Here is a 19,243-nt window from a genome sequence, read left to right as displayed (position 1 = left end):
TTCGACCTCAGCCGCAGCAACTTCTTCCTAGAAACATCGCCAAAGGCAAGGGAAGCAAGGCCAATAATGAACTATTGGGATTTCATCAAGATAAAAAGCTTTTACACAGCAAAAGAAACAGTCCACAAAACCAAAAGACAACCGACAGAATGGGAGAAAATATTTGCAAATGACATATCAGATAAAGGGCTAGTATCCAAAATCTATAAAGATCTTATCAAGTGGAACACCCAAAGAACAAATAATCCAATCAAGAAATGGGCAGAAGACATGAACAGACATTTTTCCAAAGAAGACATCCAAATGGCCAACAGACACATGAAAAAGTGCTCAACATCGCTCGGCATCAGGGAAATCCAAATTAAAACCTCAATGAGATAGCACCTCACACCCATCAGAATACCTGGTCTTTCTGTGACCCTGAGGATCCTGAGACCACACTGTCCCAGGGAGGGTTCCACCCATTGCTTAGCCACTGGAGCAATGTACCTCAGCAGAGCGGACTTCAAAGAAATGTCCCGATTTTTTGCTCCACTGCTCTATCACTTGCTCGTACCTGGCTGATGGAGGTTTCCTCCCCCCTCGGTCTATCTTCCCAAATATCGCCTCAGATTCATTTCTCCGCACATCCACCTTCCAGAAATTGGTCACTTTTCTGTTCAGAGATTTGCTGCTATTCTTTTCTTTGATCTCCTGTTGAGTTTGTAGGTGTTCAGAATGGTTTGATATCTAGCTGAATTCCTGGGACCAGACGAAATTTAGGTCTCCTATCCTCTGCCAATCTTGCTCCTCCCGGTAAGTTTTTTTTTTTTAATCCCCTATGATCTTTTGCACTATTTCTTATATTCCACATATCAGTGAATATCAGTAAGTTATGAAGTTTAATTTTCATAAACCAGTTGGCACTTGTTTTGCCCTATCCCTTTGCTTTCTAATATGGGACCACTTTCTGGAATTTTGTATTTATAATTCCTGTATGTGTGTGCTTGTGTATATCTATCTATCTCTCTCTCTCCCCATCTCTCTATTTATTCTATCTAAAACCAAGTAAATGGATTCTAAACAATGTATTGTTTAGTGTTGCTTGTTTTTAAGCTTTATAGAAGTTATATCTTGTATGTATTCTTCCATGAATTCCTTTCTTCACTCAACATTATGTTTCTAACACTTGCCCATATTGCTTTGTTTAACTGTAGTTTCTCCAGTTTCACTGCTGTGTAAAATTTTATTTGTGTGAATATCCTGGTGCATGTTGATTTTGTATCTTCCAACTTCACTGAATTTGATTTTATTAGTTCTAATTGTGTGTGTGTGTGTGTGCATTCATGTGTGTGGGTAATCTTCGGAATATTCCACATATTAGCTCATGTCATCTGTGAACAGGGATAATTTATATGTTTCTTTCCAATTTGAATGCATTTTATTTCTTTTTCTTGCCTAACTGATCTGGCTAGAGCTTCCAGTACTATATTGATTATAAGCAAAACAGGTATCCTCAAATTGTTCTTCATCTTAAAGGAAAAGCTTTCATTATTTCACCTTTGAGTATGATGTTAGCTGTTTTTCATGTGGCCTTTATTATGTTGTAGTTTCCTTTTATTCCTTATTGCTGAATATTTTTATAAGGAAAGTGTGTTGAACTTTGTCATATACTTCTCTGCATCAGTAGATGATCATGTGTTTTTTTTCCTTCGCTCTGTTAATATGGTGTTTTATCGATTGATTTTCATATTTTGAACCGTCCTTGAATTCCAGGAATAAATTCCCCTTGGTCATAGTGTATAATCCTTTTAATATGCTGCTGAACTGACTTGCTAGTATTTTGTTGAGGATTTTTTGTGTCAGTATTCATCAGGGATATTGGTCTGTGGTTTTCTCCTCTTGTAGTGTCTTTGGTATCAAGGTAATGCTGACCTCATTGAATGAGTGTCCCCTCCTTTTCAGTTTTTTAGGAGAGTTTGAGGAGGTGGTGTTAATTCTTCTTTAAACATTTGGTAGAGTGCATCAGCTAAGCAATCTGGTTCAGGGCTTTTTTTATTGTTGCTGGGAAATTTTTGATTACTGATTCAATTTCCTTAATAGTTGCAGGTCTATTCAGATTTTCTTTTTCTTCATTATCAGTGTTGGTAGGTTGTGTATAGCTAAGAATTTGCCCATTTTATATAGGTTATCCAATTTGTTAGCATATAATCATCCATAGTATACTCTTATAATCCTTTTTATTTCTGTAAAATTGATAGTAATGTTCCTGCTTTCATTTCTGATTTTAGTAATTTGAGTTTCTTTTTTTTTTCTTAGTCAATCTAGCTAAAGATGTATAAATTTTATTGATCTTTGCAAAGAACCAACTTTTGATTTCATTGATTTTCTCTATAGTTTTCTCATCTCTGTTTTATTAGTCACCTCTCTAATCTTTATTTTCTTACTTCTGCTAGCTTTGGAGTTTAGTTTATTCTAAGCTAAAATTAACAAGTCAGGAAACCACATATGTTGGCAGGAATGTGGAGAAAGGGGAACCCTCCTAAACTGTTGGTGGGAATGCAAGCTGGTGCAACCACTCTGGAAAACAGTATGGCGGTTCCTCAAACACGTGAAAATAGAGCTACCATACGATTCAGCAATTGCACTACTGGGTATTTACCACAAAGATACAAATGTAGGGATCCGAAGGGGTACGTGCATTCCAATGTTTATAGCAGCAGTGTCCACAATAGCCAAACTGTGGAAAGAGCCAAAATGTCCATCGACAGATGAATGGATAAAGAAGGGGTGGTATATATACACAGTGGAATATTATGCAGCCATCAAAAGGAATGAGATCTTGCCATTTGCAATGACGTGGATAGAACTGGAGGGTGTTATGCTGAGTGAAATAAGTCAATCAGAGAAAGACATGTATCATATGACCTCACTGATATGAGGAATTCTTAATCTCAGGAAACAAACTGAGTGTTGCTGGAGTGGTGGGGGGTGGGAGGGATGGGGTGGCTGGGTGATAGGCATTGGGGAGGGTATGTGCTATGGTGAGCACTGTGAATTGTGTGTTGAATCACAGTCTTGAATCACAACTTCTTATCAATTCCTTTTTTAAAATCTTTTTTAATTTTCATCTTTACATTCATATTCCATCCCTTCATCGTATTTACCCTTATTTTTGTATATATATGTTATTCTTTCTTTAAAATTTTGAGAGGCAGATTCTTCTAACAGACCAAAACACACCCAAAATCTCGTGTGTGGCTCTGTTCTATTCACCAGCCTGATCATATCTTTTTTTTTTTCTTTCTTTTCTCCCTGGATTCAAGTCACTTCTGACTTCCCTAGTGTATATTTTTCTGGGGTTATTGTTACCCTTTCAGTATTTTGTTCTCTCTTTCATCTATTCTCTGGACAAAATGACAAGATGGAAAAAATCACCTCAAAATAAAAAACAAGAGGCAGTACCGACTGCCAGAGACCTAATCAATACAGACATTAGTAAGATGTCAGAACTAGAGTTCAGAATGACAATTATAAAGATACTAGCTGAGCTTGAAAAAAGCATAGAAGATACTAGAGAATCCCTCTCTGTAGAAATAAAAGAACTAATCTAACCAAGTTGAAATCAAAAACACTATTAATGAGATGCAAGCAAAAATGGAGGCTCTAACGGCTAGGACAAATAGTCAGAAGAGAGAATTAGTGATATAGAAGACCAAATGATGGAGAATAAATAAACTGAGAAAAAGTGAGATAAACAACTACTGGATCATGAGGGCAGAATTCGAGAGATAAGTGATACAATAAGATGAAACAATATTAGAATAATTGGGATCCCAGAAGAAGAAAGAGAGAGAGGGGCAGAAGGTATACTGGAGCAAATTATAGTGGAGAACCTCCCTAATTTGGGGAAGAAAACAGGCATCAAAATCCAGGAGGCACAGAGAAACCCCTCAAAATCATTAAAAATAGGCCAACACCCCAATATCTAATAGTAACACTTACAAGTATCAGGGACAAAGAGAAAATCCTGAAAGCAACTTGGGACAAGAGGTCTGTAACCTACAAGAGTAGAAACATTGGATTAGCAACAGACCTATCCATGGACACCTGGCAGGCCAGAAAGGACTGGCATGACATATTCAGGGCACTAAATGAGAAAAATATTCAGCCAAGAATACTATATCCAGCTAAGCTGTCATGGAAAATAGAAGGAGAGGAGGGGGCGGAGCAAGATGGTGGAGGAGTAGGAGACCTGGATTTCGTCTGGTCTCAGGAATTCAGCTGAATAGGGATCAAACCATTCTGAACACCTATGAACTCAACAGGAGATCTAAGAAAATAGCAACAACTCTCTGAACAGAAAAGCGACCACTTTCTGGAAGGTAGGACGTGCGGAGAAGTGAATCCGAGGTGATATTTGGGAGGATAGACGGTGGGGGAGGGGGCCTCCGTCGGCGGATTCTGGCAAGTGATAGAGCAGTGGAGCACAAAATTGGAACTTTTAGAAGTCGGCTCTGCTGAGGTACATCGCTCCAGTGGCTAAGCTGGGGGTGGAACCCTCATGGGACAATTTGGTCTCAGGACCCTCAGGGTCACAGAAAGACTGGGGGTGCCTGAGTGCAGCAGAACTCCCAGGTATCAGAGCAGGGAAGCCGGCTGCAGAGACATAGCCAAGGCGCGGGCTCTCAGCTCGGGGTTGCCATAAACTGTGATCGGCGACACAACCAGACCACTGCTCCTCCAGGAGGGACCCAACAAGCAGCAGATCCAGGGAGACTCCCTTTCCTCCCCTGGGAGGAGCAGCGCAGGAGCGTGCCACAGGGAACTCCTGGGTTTGGAGCCTCCGCACGAGTCAGGGGCCAGAGATAGAAACGCCCGGTCACAGGCTGGGTGAGCACGGAGTGCGGCTAGAGACAGGGGAGATGGGAGTGACTGACTGCTTTTCTCTGGGGGCTCACTGAGGAGCAGGGTCCCGAGTTCTCAGCTCCTCCAGGGCGGAGATGGGAGGCGACCATTTTCACTCTCATCTCCAAAGCTGTACCGAAAGCTTGCAGGAAACAAAAACTCCCAAGAGCAAACCCAAGCAGATTACTTAGGCCAGACCAGGCAAGGGCGGGGCAATTCCACCTCCGGCAAAGACATTTGGGAACCACAACAACAGGCCCCTCCCCCAGAAGATTAGCAGGAACAGCCAGCCAAGACCAAGTTTACCAATCAATGAGAACGGCAGAACTCCAGCACTAGAAGAATACTGCACAAGAATTCATGGCTTTTTTACCATGATACTTTAGTCTTTCAAAGTTAATTTTTTTCATTGTCTTTTTTTTAATTTTTCTTTTTCCCTTTTTCAACCAAAATCTTATCAATCCCTTTTTTAAAAAAACATTTTTATTTTCCATTTTTAGAGTCATATTCTATCCCTTCATAGTGGTTACCCTGATTTTTGGCATATATATATAAGTTGTTCTCTCTTCAAAAATTTTGACATACAATTTTTTCTAACAGATCAAAATATACCCTAACTCTCTAGTGCATGGCTGTGTTCTAGTCTCCTGCCTGATCATATTCTCTCCCTTTTTTATTCCTTTTTTTTAATCCTCTTCTTTCTTTTTTCAACCAACTTCTTATCTTATCAATTCCTTTTATATAATTTTTTATAAATTAACCTTTATAGTCATATTCCATCCCTTCATCGTATCAACTCTTATTTTTGTACATATATAGGTTCTTCTTTCTTTAAAATTTTGGGAGGTATTTTCTTCTAACAGACCAAAATACACAAAAACTCTAGTGTGTGTCAAGGATCTATGCACCAGCCTGATCATATTTCATCATATTCTGTTTTTTATTGTTCTGTTTTTGTTTTTATCTTTATCTTTTTCTTTTTTTTCTTTTTCTTTTTTCTTTCATTCCCTTTCTTTTCCCCTGGTTTCAGGTCTTTTCTGATTTGTTTAGAGTATATTTGCTGGGGACGTTCTTACCCTGTTAGCATTTTGCTCTCTCATTCGTCTACTCTTCTCTGGACAAAATGACAAGACAGAAAAAAATCACCTCAACAAAAAACAAGAGGTAGTACAGTCTGCCAGGGACCTACTCAATATGGACATTAGAATGATGTCAGACCTAGAGTTCGGAAACATGATTTTAAAAATACTAGCTGGGCTTGAAAAAAGCATGGAAGTTATTAGAGAAACCCTTTCTGGAGAAATAAAGGAACTAAAATTTAACCAAGTCAAAATAAAAAAGGCTATTAATGAGGTGCAATCAAAAATGGGAGCACTAACTGCTAGAATAAATGAGGCAGAAGAGAGAATCAGTGATATAGAAGACCAAATGATGGAAAATAAAGAAGCTGAGAAAAAGAGACATAAACAACTACTGGGTCACGAGGGTAGAATTCGAGAGATAAGCAATAACATAAGATGGAACAACATTAGAATACTTGGGATCCCAGAAGAAGAAGAAAGAGAGAGAGGGGCAGAAGGTATATTGGAGCAAATTAGAGCAGAGAACTTCCCTAATTTGGCGAAGGAAACACGCATCAAAATCCAGGAGGCACAGAGAACCCCTCTCAAAATCAATAAAAATAGGTCAACACCCCAACATCTAGTAGTAAAACTTATGAGTCTCAGAGACAAAGAGAAAATCCTGAAAGCAGCTTGGGACAAGAGATGTGTAACCTGCAATGGTAGAAACATTAGACTGGCAACAGACCTATCCACAGAGACCTGGCAGGCCAGAAAGTAATGGCATGATATATTCAGAGCACTAAATGAGAAAAATATGCAGCCAAGAATCCTATACCCAGTTAGGCTGTCATTGAAAATAGAAGGAGAGATAAAAAGCTTCCAGGACAAACAAAAACTAAAGGAATTTGCAAACACGAAACCAGCGCTACAAGAAATATTAAAGAGGTCCTCTAAGCAAAAAGAGAGCCTAAAAGCAACATAGACCAGAAAGGAACACAGACAATATACAGTCATAGTCACCTTACAGGCAATACAATGGCACTAAATTCGTATCTTTCAACAGTTACCCTGAATGTAAATGGGCTAAGTGCCCCAATCAAAACACACAGGCTATCAGATTGGATTAAAAAACAAGACCCATCCATATGCTGTCTGCAAGAGATTCATTTTAGACCCAAAGACACCCCCAGATTGAAAGTGAGGGGGTGGAAAACCATTTACCATGCTAATGGACACCAAAAGAAAGCTGGGGTGGCAATCTTTATATCAGACAAATTAGATTTTAAACCAAAGACTGTAATAAGAGATGAGGATGGACATGATATCCTACTTAAAGGGTTTATCCAACAAGAAGATGTAACAATTGTAAATATCTAGGCCTCTAACATGGGAGCAGCCAATTAGATAAGCCAATTAATAACAAAAGCAAAGAAACACATCAACAACAATACAATAATAGTGGGGGACTTTAACACCCCCCTAACTGAAATGGACAGATCATCTAAGCAAAAGATCAACAAGGAAATAAAGACTTCAAATGACACACTGGACCAAATGGACTTCACAGATATATTCAGAACATTCCATCCCAAAGCAACAGAATACACATTCTTCTCTAGTGCCTATGGAACATTCTCCAGAATAGATCACATCCTAGGTCACAAATCAGGTATCAACTGGTACCAAAAGATTGGGATCATTCCCTGCTGAGCACTTTCTCATGTGTCTGTTGGCCATTTGGATGTCTTCTTTGGAAAAATGTCTGTTCATGTCTTCTGCCCATTTCTTGATTGGATCATTTGTTCTTTGGGTGTTGAGTTTGGTAAGTTCTTTATAGATTTTGGATACTAGCCCTTTATCTGATATGTCATTTGCAAATATCTTCTCCCATTCTGTCGGTTGTCTTTTGGCTTTGTTGCCTGTTTCTTTTGCTCTGCAAAAGCTTTTTTATCTTGATGAGGTCCCAATAGTTCATTTTTGGCCTTGTTTCCCTTGTTTTTGGCGATGTTTCTAGGAAACCCTTACCCAGCTCCCCTCCAGCAACCCTCGGTTTGTTTCCTAGAGTTAAGAGTCTATTATGAGAAATGAGAGGCTCCCTCTCTGTTTTCATCTTTTTTTTTATTTTTCCTTCCCTTCCCCTATGTTCATCTGTTTTGTTTCTTATATTTACATATGAGTGAAATCATATGGTGTCTTTCTCTGGCTGACTCACTTCACACAATACCCTCTAGTTCCTTCCACATCATTGGATGGCAAGATATCATTCTTTTTCATGGCTGAGTAATATTCCATTATATATATGTGGGGGGGGGTGTGTGTACACACCCCCACACACATATATACACACACCTCATCTTCTTTACTCATTCATCTGTTGATGGACATCTGTGCTCTTTCCATAGTTTTTCCATAGCAGCATTGCTGGTATAAATGCTGGGGTACATGTGCCCTTTTGAATCACTACTTTTGTATTCTTTGGATAAATACCTAGTAGTGCAATTGCTAGGAAAGTGTCTTGTCAACAAATAATGTTGGGATTATTGGATATCCACAAACAAAATATTTCATTAGATCCTTACCTCATACCATACACAAAGATGGATCACAATCCTGTGTCCCACCCTATTCCCATTCTTTTTCTTTAAGTGCCCATTGGAGGTTGGTGGACAAGACCCTGAAAGTGTGTGCACACACTCCTGGCATCTGTGGTATCCAAGGGTTCTAAATTCTCATGCAAGCCCAGACCCGCTTTTTAGCAACTCATTAAAAAAATTAGTTTTTTTCTTACTATACCCCCATTGAAAACACACACACACAAAGACCCAAAATGGAGTCACTTATGCCAGGCCACATCACCAAACCAGGGCTTAATACCTAATTGCAGTTCCAACCTCCTCCAGAAATGCAGTCTTATCTGGCCAGTCAGGAATTTTCTGCTCAGTACAAATGAGGTAAACTGTCACATGGGCCCTCCATCCCCAAAGGAAGATTAGATAATCTACATGATAAGACCCCCTGCTCTGGGGTGCCTGGGTGGCTCAGTTGGTTAAAGCTCTGACTCTTGATTTCAGCTCAGGTGATGATCTCAGGGTTGTGGGATTGAGCCCTCTGTCGGGTTCTGTGCTCAGGATGGAGTCTTGTCCTCCCTCTCTCTCTCTTTCCCGCTCTTTCTCTTTCTCAGATAAATAAATAAAATCTTAAAAAAAAAGACCCCCTGGGAAGAATGAACAGGGGGAAATCGGAGGGGGAGTCCAACCATGAGAGACTACGGACTCTGAAAAACAAACTGAGGGTTCTAGAGAGGAGGCGGGGTGGGGGGATGGGTTAGCCTGGTGATGGGTATTAAAGAGGACACATTCTGCATGGAGCACTGGGTGTTATATGCAAACAATGAATCATGGAACACTACATCAAAAACTAATGATGTAATGTATGATGATTAACATAACATAACAAAAATAATAATAATAATAATAAAAGACCCCCTGCTCTTTCCCCTAAGGGAAAGTGACCTTGCCTGAAACAATCTTTTACTAATAACTTCCTTGCCCCACTCTCTTTCCTACAAAACTTCCATTTTGTACAACTTCTATGAGCTCCCCTAATCACTTAATAAAGCCAATTAGATCTTCAAAATTACTCAGTTGAATTTTTCTTCCTTAATACCATATTCCTCCTATACTCTGCCTAGGGTTAGACAGTGCTAGTGCTCCATTTCTCATTGGAGGTATTTGTCTTTTCCTAGATTTTTGCCTAGTTAGTAGGCCTATGACATTAGCTCTCTGATGTGTTCGAAAAAAGTGATTTTGAAGACCCACTGGTGTTTTCTCATTTTTATTTTTTCTCTTTTTTTAAGATTTTATTTATTTGAGAGAGAGAGAGAGAGCATGAGCAGGGGGAGGGGCAGAGGGAGAGGGAAAAGCAGTCTCCCCACTGAGCAGGGAGCCTGACGACGTGGGGCTCCATCCTGGGACTCCAGGATCATGACCCAAGCCAAACGCAGACACTTAACTTACTGAGCCAGCCAGGCGCCCCCTGTTCTCTCCACAAAGACTTACAGGATAAATTAAAAAGCAAAAACCAAGTATATGTTGTATACAAGGTATTCACTTTAGATCTAAACACATAAATATGTTGAAAATAAAAAGGTAGAGAATAATATTCTATGCAAATAGTAACTAAAAGAGAGCTGCAGACAAAATAATGAGTGTAAATGACAGTCGTGAAGCCAGATGTCAACATTGTTGTTTATAATGCCCATGATATTTATTTTCATTAAATCTATAAATTACATTAATCTATACATTAATTTACAGAGAGGTTTTTTTTTTACTTTGCCTTCTTATCTAAGTGTATAAACCTAACTTCCCATGCAACTCTTCTAATTTTATAATTTTATATTCTGATTAGTAAATGTCATATATATTTTATTTAGTAAGAGCATTTCCAGACATGTTTATTTTGAATGAGATGCATTTTAAAAGAATACTTTCTGGCTGGTTATTGCTGGTACATACTGTTACTTTACTGTATAGTTACAGTATATTTTCAGGTAATTCCTGTAGACTTTTTTGCAATAGTATTATAAACAATGATGACTGTATTGCCACTCTCTTAGTTCAGGCCTGCTATAACAAAGTACCATAGACTGAGTTGTTCATAAACAGCACAAATTTATTTCTCCCAGTTCTGAAGACGGGAAGTCTGAGATCAGGGTGCCAGCATGGTCTGGTTCTGGTGAGGAAGCTCCTCCAGGTTACAGACGGCCAACTTCTCATTGTGCCCTCACACAGCAGAAAAAAGGTTAGAGAACTTGCTGGGATCCTTTTTACAAAAGCATTAATCCCATTTGTGAGGGCAGAATCTCTTGTGATAGATTAATTTATAATAAATGTATATTTTGTTCTTCATCCACAGTTCCAGGCTTACTACTCCTGAAGCTCTTGGAATTTCCTAAGTGATAAGAGCATTGGGAGCATCTTGGTTTTTGTTTCGTTTTGTTTTTGGTCTTTAGTTCTCAGTTCCTAAAATCATTTCAGAGCCATAAAAGTGAAATGAGTGTCTTATTATTCATAACAAGCCCCTTTCAACCACAAATAAACTTATGTTAATGAGATGACTTTTAGAAATCACCTAATGATCGGGGGGTTGACTGCTAGGGGAAATAACCATGATTAGAGGGTTGCAACTTTCAGTCCCACTCCTTGACCTCTGGGGAGCGGAGAGGGACTAGAGTTTGAATTAGTCACCAATGGCCAATGATTTCATCAATCATGCTTTGAAGCCTCCATGAAAACCCAAAAGGACAGGGTTTGGAAAGACTCCAGGTTGGTGAACCATAATGGATCCCTGTTTGGGAGTCCTCAAACTCCACAGAGAAAGAAGCTCCTGCATTCAGGATCTTGTTCCTCATATGTCTTCATTCACATCCTTTAATAACCTTGTAATTAGCAAGTAATCTGTAATTAATCTGGTTTCCTGTAAACTGGTCTAATCAAACCTGGGGCAGGGGAAGGATTGTGGAAAACTCCAGTGTATAGCCAGTTAGTCAGAAGCGCAGATAACCTGGACTTGTGACTGACATCTGAAGACTTTCAACAGTCTCATGGGACTGAGCCTTTAACCTGTGGGATCTGCTACTATCTTCACATAGGATCAGAATTGAGTTAAATCTGTGGGATACCCAGTCAATGTCTGTAGAGAACTGGAGAATTGCTTGGTGTTGGGGGAAAAAAATATTCTAATTCCCAAAGACCCCATCTCCTAATACCATCACATTTAGGTTAAGAACACAAACATTCAGTCAATTGCAGCCACCAATTTAATATTCTCACTTATTGCTTTGGTTACAACAGCTGTGAATAACGTCAACCTACCCTGACTTCCTCCTATTGTTTAAAATATCATACAACCTTGTTTTTTTTTTTTAGTGTACAATTCAGTGTCTTGTTGTCTATTCACAAAGTATTTCAACCATCACTACTATCTAATTCTAGCCTATCCTCAATCCCTCCAAAAGAAACTTCATACCCATTAGTGGTCACTCCTCATTCCTGCCTCCCCTCAGCCCTAGCAATTACTAAGCTACTTTCTGCCTTTATGATATTGCATATATATGGGATCATAAAATGTTTTGTCTTTAGTGACAATATATGTGCATATATGTTTATAATTGGTATAGTTTCTTGACAGATTGATCCTTTTATAATCAGAAAATCTTCCTTGACTCTAGTAACAATTTTTTACTTAAAGACTATTTTGACTAATATTAGTATCACCTCTCCAATCTCTCTTTTGATTACTGTTTTGATGATATATCTTTTTCCATCCTTTTACTTTCAACCTATTTGTGTCTTTGATTTTAGTGTATCTCTTGTAGATAGGACATCCTTGCATCATTTATTGTATCCTTTTCACCAATTTTGCCTTTTGATTGGACTGTTTAATCCATTTACATTTAATGTTATTACTAAAATGTAGGATTTATCTGTCATGTTGGTATTTCTTGTCTATACATTTCATGCCTTTTTGTTCCTCAATTTCTCCATTACTGCATTCTTTTGAATCAAACAGATATTTTCTAGTGTACCCTCAGAGTAATACTGGCTTCATGGAATGAAATTGTAAATTTTCCTTCCTCTTCTATTTTTTTGAATAGTTTGAGTAGAATAGGTATTAATTCTTCTTTAAATGTTTGATAGAATTCACCTGTGAAGTCATCTGGTCCTCGACCTTTTTTTGTTGGGAGTTGTTTCATTACTGATTCAATTTCATTGTTAGTAATCAGTCTGTTCAAATTTTACATTTTTCCCTGCTTCAGTTTTGGGAGGCTATAGGTTTCTAGGGATTTATTCATCTCTTATAGGTTGTCCAAGTTGTTACCATATAATTTTTCATAATATTATCATAATCCTTTGTATTTCTGTGGCATTGGTTATCGTCTCTCCTCCTTCCTTTCTGATTTTATTTATTTGTGTCCTCTTTTTTGTTGATAAGTCTGGCTAAAGTTTTATCTTTTCAGAGAACCAGCTCATGGTTTCATTGACCTGTTTTATTAGTTTTTTAGTCTCTATTTCATTTATTTCTGCTCTAATTTTTATTATTTCCCTCTTTCTACTGGCTTTAGGTTCTGTTCTTTTTCTAGCTCTTTTAGATATAAGGTTAGCTTGTTTATTTGATATTTTTCTTGCTTTTGAGGTATGCCTGTCCTGCTATAAGCTTTCCTCTTAGAACTTCTTTTGCTGCATCCCAAAGATTTTGGACTGTTGTGTTTTCATTTTCATTTGTCTCCATGTATTTTCTTTAATTTCCTCTTTGATTTCTTGGTTAACCCATTCTTTGTTTAGTAGCATATTACTTATTCTCCATGTATTTATGTTCTTTCTAGATTCCAATATCATCTTAAAATAATCTAGTTAGAATTAGTATCAGCTTAATTTCAATTATAAACAAAAATTTGTTCCTATACAAATGTTCCCTCAAGTATTTTATACTGTTATGGGCTATATATTAGACTTTTATACATTGTATACCCTCCACCACAGATTTATAATTACTGCTTTATAAAATCATCATTTAAAGCTGATGAGAAAGAAACAAGTATTGGTGAGGATGTGGAGAAAAAGGAGCCCTTGTGCACTGCTGGTGGGAGTGCAAACTGGTGCAGCCACTGTGGACAACAGTATGGAGGTTCCTCAAAATAATTCAAATAGAACTACCATATGATCCAGTAATTCCACTACTGGATATTTACCCAAAGAATACAAAAACACTAGTTTGAAAAGATACATGCAGCACTATGTTTTTTGCAGCATTATTTACAACAGCTAAATTATGAAAGCAGCCCAAGTGTCCACTGACAGATTCATAGATAAAGAAGTCCATCTATTACCAGCCATAAAAAAGGATGAAATCTTGCCATTTGCAACATTGATGAATATAGATAGCATAATGCTAAGTGAAATAATTCAATCAGAGAAAGACAAATACCATATAATTTCACTCATATCTGGAATTTAAGAAACAAAACAACTGAAGGAAAAGACAAACCAAAAAAGACTTTTTCCTGTAAACTGGTCTAAGATTTTATTTATTTATTTGAACAGAAAGAGGGGGAGAGCACAAGCAAGGGGAGCAGCAGAGTCTTTTTCCAAAGACTGTATTCCTGCTTGTGAGTGATCACTAAAGTCTCTATTCCTTTAGCTCATGTTCAGTTGTTTTGACAGAGATTTCCTTGAATGCCAGGAACTTAAGTAAACAAACCAAAAAAGAAAAAGAAAGAAAAAATACACATACAAAAAACACTAACACTTTTCTCAGTCTTTGCAGATTGGCTCTGTTCTGGGGTACTCCATCAACATTTAACAAGTCTTCCATGGAACTAGGGCTAAGCTTGAGATAAAAGTTCAGGGTCTTCTCTAGTCTTTTCTGGGCATGCATCTCGCCCTGACTATGTGTGGCTTTCTAAATTCCCCCACATACATGTGTACTTTTGAATATCCTACTTTTCCAAAGACTCTCCCCAGGTTTTACACCTGGGGCATAGGCACTCTGTTGTACATCTCAACCAGTAAGCTTCTCCCCCAGGCATCTGCAGTTTGTTAAATCCTCTTATAGTGTTTTCAAGCAATGCCCAACACTTTTACACACTGTTCCAGGTTAGGTAAAACAGAGATGAGGGGCTCTGTCAGTCCTTCAGCTAGGCCCCAGATAGGTTAGAAGAGACACACAATAATTTGCAATAAAGTCTGTTTTGCTCTATCTGGAACCAGGGACCAAGTTTTAAGATTGGTCTGCCATGGCTTTAAGACTGCCACCATGACTGAACTCTACCTTTGAAACTAACACACTATTTGTAAATTAATTTAATAAAAATTTTTTAAAAATTAAAAAAACCTGCCACCATGATGGGGAAGGAGTAGGACAAGGTTAAGAAAAATGCCACAAAACTTTCCTACCATTTTCAAGTTGCCTTTTACTTGGTTGCTATCATTTTTTTATTGATTTCTAGAGTTCTGACAATGTTGGTTCTGAGTGTTTCTGCTTGTTTTTCAATGTTCCTGTAAGGGAACAAGAGCCAAGAACGTCCTACTCTGCCATTTTACTGCTATCGTTCTTCTAAAGCAAGTTCCAAAATTTAGAAGAAAAGGGTCTCTGAACTTCATTTTCTTTTTCAAGATTATTTTGCCTATTCTGGATTCTTTGCCTTTCCATATAAGTTTTAGGATCAGCTCACTGATTTCTGCCCCTGAAAAAAAAAAAAAACCCTACTGAGATTGTTTTAGGGATTGTGTTAAATCTATAGATCAATCTAGGAAAAAATTATCATCTTAATAATATTGTTTTCCAACCAATGAACATTGAATGTCTCTCCATTTATCTAAATCTCCTTTAATTTCTCTCAACAAAATCATTTGGTGTTCAGTTATAAGAGTCTTGATAAATATAATCCTAAGGATTCTATTCTTTTTAATGCTTTTGTGAATGGAACTGTTTTCTTAATTTTATTTTCATTATTATTATTTTCATATTAATGAAAATTAATGAATTATTTCATTAATTTTATTTTCAGATTACTCATTACTGGTGAATAGAAAAACAATTGATTTTTGTTGTGGATTTGTAAAACTGTCTTTATTCACAGACATGATTATCTACTTAGAAAAGCCAAAAATTTGTAAACAAAAAATGTTACTAGAATAAATGAGCTTAGCAAAGATATAAGATCAATGCACAAAAATCAATTTATATATTAGCAATGAAGAAATATAAATTAATGTCTAAAAACATCATTTAAAAATATCAAAAATGACCTATTTATAGATAAATCTAACAAAATATGTCAAGCACCTGTTCACTGAGAACTACAAAACATTGTTGAGATAAATAAGAACAAAATAAATGGAGAGATATACTATTTTCTTGGATCAGAAAACTCAATATTATTAAGATATCAATCCCCCCTAAACATTATATAGATTTAGTGCAGTTCCAATCAAAATGCCAGCAGAGTTTTTTGAATTGACCTGGTTATGATAGCATTTATATGGAAAGGCAAAGGGCATAGAATACCCAAAACAATATTGAGAAGAAACAAAGTTGGAGGACTCACACTATTTAATTTCAGAACTTTCTAAAAGCTACAGGATACAAAACAGGGTGGTATTAATGACATGATAGTCATGTTATCTATACCCTGCCTTGTTTCTCAAAGATTTTAATAGTTTTAAGAAAACACTTACTAACCAGTTTGTACACAGGTGATGTAACTGATCTGAAAAACTGTCCCTAGACTTCCTGGAAGTCAAAGGGCAAAAGGGATGCAACAGCTACAAACCTCTGCCTGCTTCCCTTCTGTTCAGAATTAACAGCAAATGATCAGTTTGCAAGGGGACTGTTCTCGGGAAGTTAAAAAATATGAAATCCCAAATTACCTTTTCAGCGCAATATTAAGCAATGTATTTGTAGCATCCCATAGCATTCTTTAGTTTCATTCTCTTCATAAACAAACTTGTAATAGTTAATAAGTTTTAAATCCTCTGAGGCTAAAGAGTTGGTTGTTTTTTGCATATCCTGTGATTTCCATCTTGCCTTACCTATATTGGGTTTAAAAGACCTCTATGTTTTATCACCAATATGAGCACATCTCTTTTTATTTTATACTTACTTTCATGAAATAAGAAGTGCAAAATGTAATGAAGCCCTCAAATAACCTTTAAAAAGATGCATCTGGGGTGACCATACAACACCAGCACATGCCTGCTCAGGAGGAGCATGTTGGTTCAGGGGCTCATGTAAGTGCACATGTGTGGATAGCACTATAGCCTCCATACTCACAGACACTCACACCAAGCTGGTCCTTCTCCTAAGGGCCCACATCACAGTAGGACTAGCCAAGAGCCATGCCCCCGGGTCTTTTGTGAGCTGTCCCTACAAGATTCCTGGTTACTGTTGCTCCCTCTCCTGGAACAAGCTCAGCAGAAGTTGTGGCTCAAGCGTACTCATCTCTACTTGCCCTGGGACCTGTCCTCACCTATGGCCTTTGCCTCCTCGCTGCCATCTACTCTCAACCCCCTTGCTCCCAACCTGTGGACCTTCCCTGCACCACCCAGCCAGCAGGGCTGTCACAGGACATAGCTATGGTCACCTTTGGCCCACAGGAGCTCTAGTCTCCAGAGAGGAGCATATCCTGAACAACATGTGGTCAGATTTGACAAATAAAGATAGGGTGCCCAGGCAAATTTGGTGTCAGATAAACTAGAAGTAATTTTTTAGTCTGAGAACTTCCCCCAAAATATTCATTTTTATCTGAAATTCATATTTGCAACTTACATTCTATCTGGTGACCCTCAGAGCACAAGATGTGACTCTGACCTTCAGTCTGCTGGTGGATGTTAGCAGACATGAGGTGGGAGAAGCTTATGACCACCTCCGCTCCTGAGTGATGAAGCCTTTGGAAGGATGAGAGGCAGATGGCCCATGGGGCTCCTAAGTCAGCTGGTAGCCACACCTGCACTGGCATAAGGGGTTAGACACCACCCTACAACCCACATGGTGAAGTTTGTGTTTGGGGTCTGGCAAGAGATAGCTGATGTACCAGGTCAACAAAGCTTCCAGAGAAGGTCTTCAGCCCCAGCTTCCCCACAGTCTGCCCTAATCCAATCCTACATAGAAATCCTGGAGGTATTCCTTCAACTTCCAAGGGTGCCCTTAATTATTCATGCATTTCAGAACTAAAATTTTTATCAAAAGCTGTACTGGGGTGGGGTTTTTTTTATGTATTATTATATTTTTAAGTACTAAGGAGGGAAGGATGAAAGAAGAGAGGGGAAGGAAGGGTGATTTAAAAATAAATTCCACGTTGGTAAGGGAGCTAAATCTAAAGAGCAAAGTTTAAAACTTTTAGAAAACAGGAGAAAAATTTTATGAAATCAGAGAGGAAATGGAGTTCTTAAAAATATCTGAGCTTAAAAATATTAACCCCAAAAAAGAGTACAAAACCATGAAAGAATTACAAATATAATCATATTAAATACTTAAAAAAAAACATAAATAGGGGCACCTGGGTGGCTCAGTGGGTTGAGTATCTGACTCTTGGTTTCGATTCAAGTTGTGATCTCAGGGTCGTGGAATTGAGCCCCACACTGGGCTCCACGCTCAGCATGGAGTATGCTTCAGATTCTCTCTCTCTCTCCCTCTGCCCCTCCCAACCATGCTCTCTCTCTAAAATAATTAAATAAATCTTTTTGAAAAAATCATAAATAAAAAGAAAAGATGATCTTTTGGCTTGGAGAAGACCCTGCAACACAGGACCAAAGAGGGTTAATATGAAGAATTAAAAAAAAAAAACCCACAACACAGAAATAAAAATATAAACAACTCATTAGAAAATTGAGCAAAATGTATGAGGTGGTACATTATGAAAAACAAACCTAACTGTTTAGTAAACATGGGAAGAAGGTCTGCTTTCCTGGTCAACAAGGAAATGTATATTTCCTTGCAAACCATGACATAGCACATCACATGTATCACATCTTCTCATGTTAAAGTCCCCGAGCACCAAATGTTGGAAAGGTGGGAGGGTAAATTGATACAATTATGAATCTGGTACATCTAGTAAATCCTAAGGTGCATACCCTTTAGGAACAAACATTCGTTCTCAAGTAGAGAGATACTCTAGAGAATCACCCCACTTATACCCTAGAAAACCTATATGAGAAAATGTGTTGTAGGCAGTTTTTAATAGCAAAATACTAGGGAGTGGGGTGGACACCGAATAGATACCTACAGGACAAGACATATAAACTGTGGGATATTCATATACAGACATCTTATGTTAGCAATCCAAATGAATTAACAAGAACTACAGGCAGCCACACTGACAAATCCCAAAAACAAGTTGGACAAAAAGAGCAAAACAAGAGCATATACTATTTAGTGATACATAAACAAACAGTAAAAGTATGAACCTGCACATTGGTGAGATCAACAGTAACCTGGGATAAGTCTTACCCTAGAGAAGAGGAGGGGACAGGATCATGGCAGGTGGTGGGGCTCTACACCACATTTGTATGCATTTCTGTGATGCTTTGCCTTTTTCAACATTAGACCACTGATACTATATGGGTCAGGTTCTGGCTGAGCAACTGCCCTGAGCAGGACTTAATGCCTGTGGGGACAAGGATACCCAGATCTGCAGGGTTAACAAGATGTCCCTACATGGGTATGAATAGACACTTATAGGATGCTTTTATATCTACTTATTGGTTTTACTTTGGTAAATATTTAAGGGT

The 19,243-nt window shown here is 38.0% G+C and overlaps 1 protein-coding gene across 1 annotated transcript in view; it reads right to left on the bottom strand.

The window, feature by feature from the left end:
* The window catches only part of OCA2 (OCA2 melanosomal transmembrane protein), a 480,811-nt gene that overhangs the window by 425,563 nt on the left and 36,005 nt on the right, over positions 1-19,243 (bottom strand). The window lies entirely within an intron of this gene.

Source organism: Callorhinus ursinus, unplaced genomic scaffold (genome assembly GCF_003265705.2).
Source record: "Callorhinus ursinus isolate GAN/ISIS: 27379988/994484 unplaced genomic scaffold, GSC_fseal_2.0 scaffold78, whole genome shotgun sequence".
NCBI lineage: Eukaryota > Metazoa > Chordata > Mammalia > Carnivora > Otariidae > Callorhinus > Callorhinus ursinus.
This window is presented reverse-complemented; position numbering and strand designations above follow the sequence as displayed.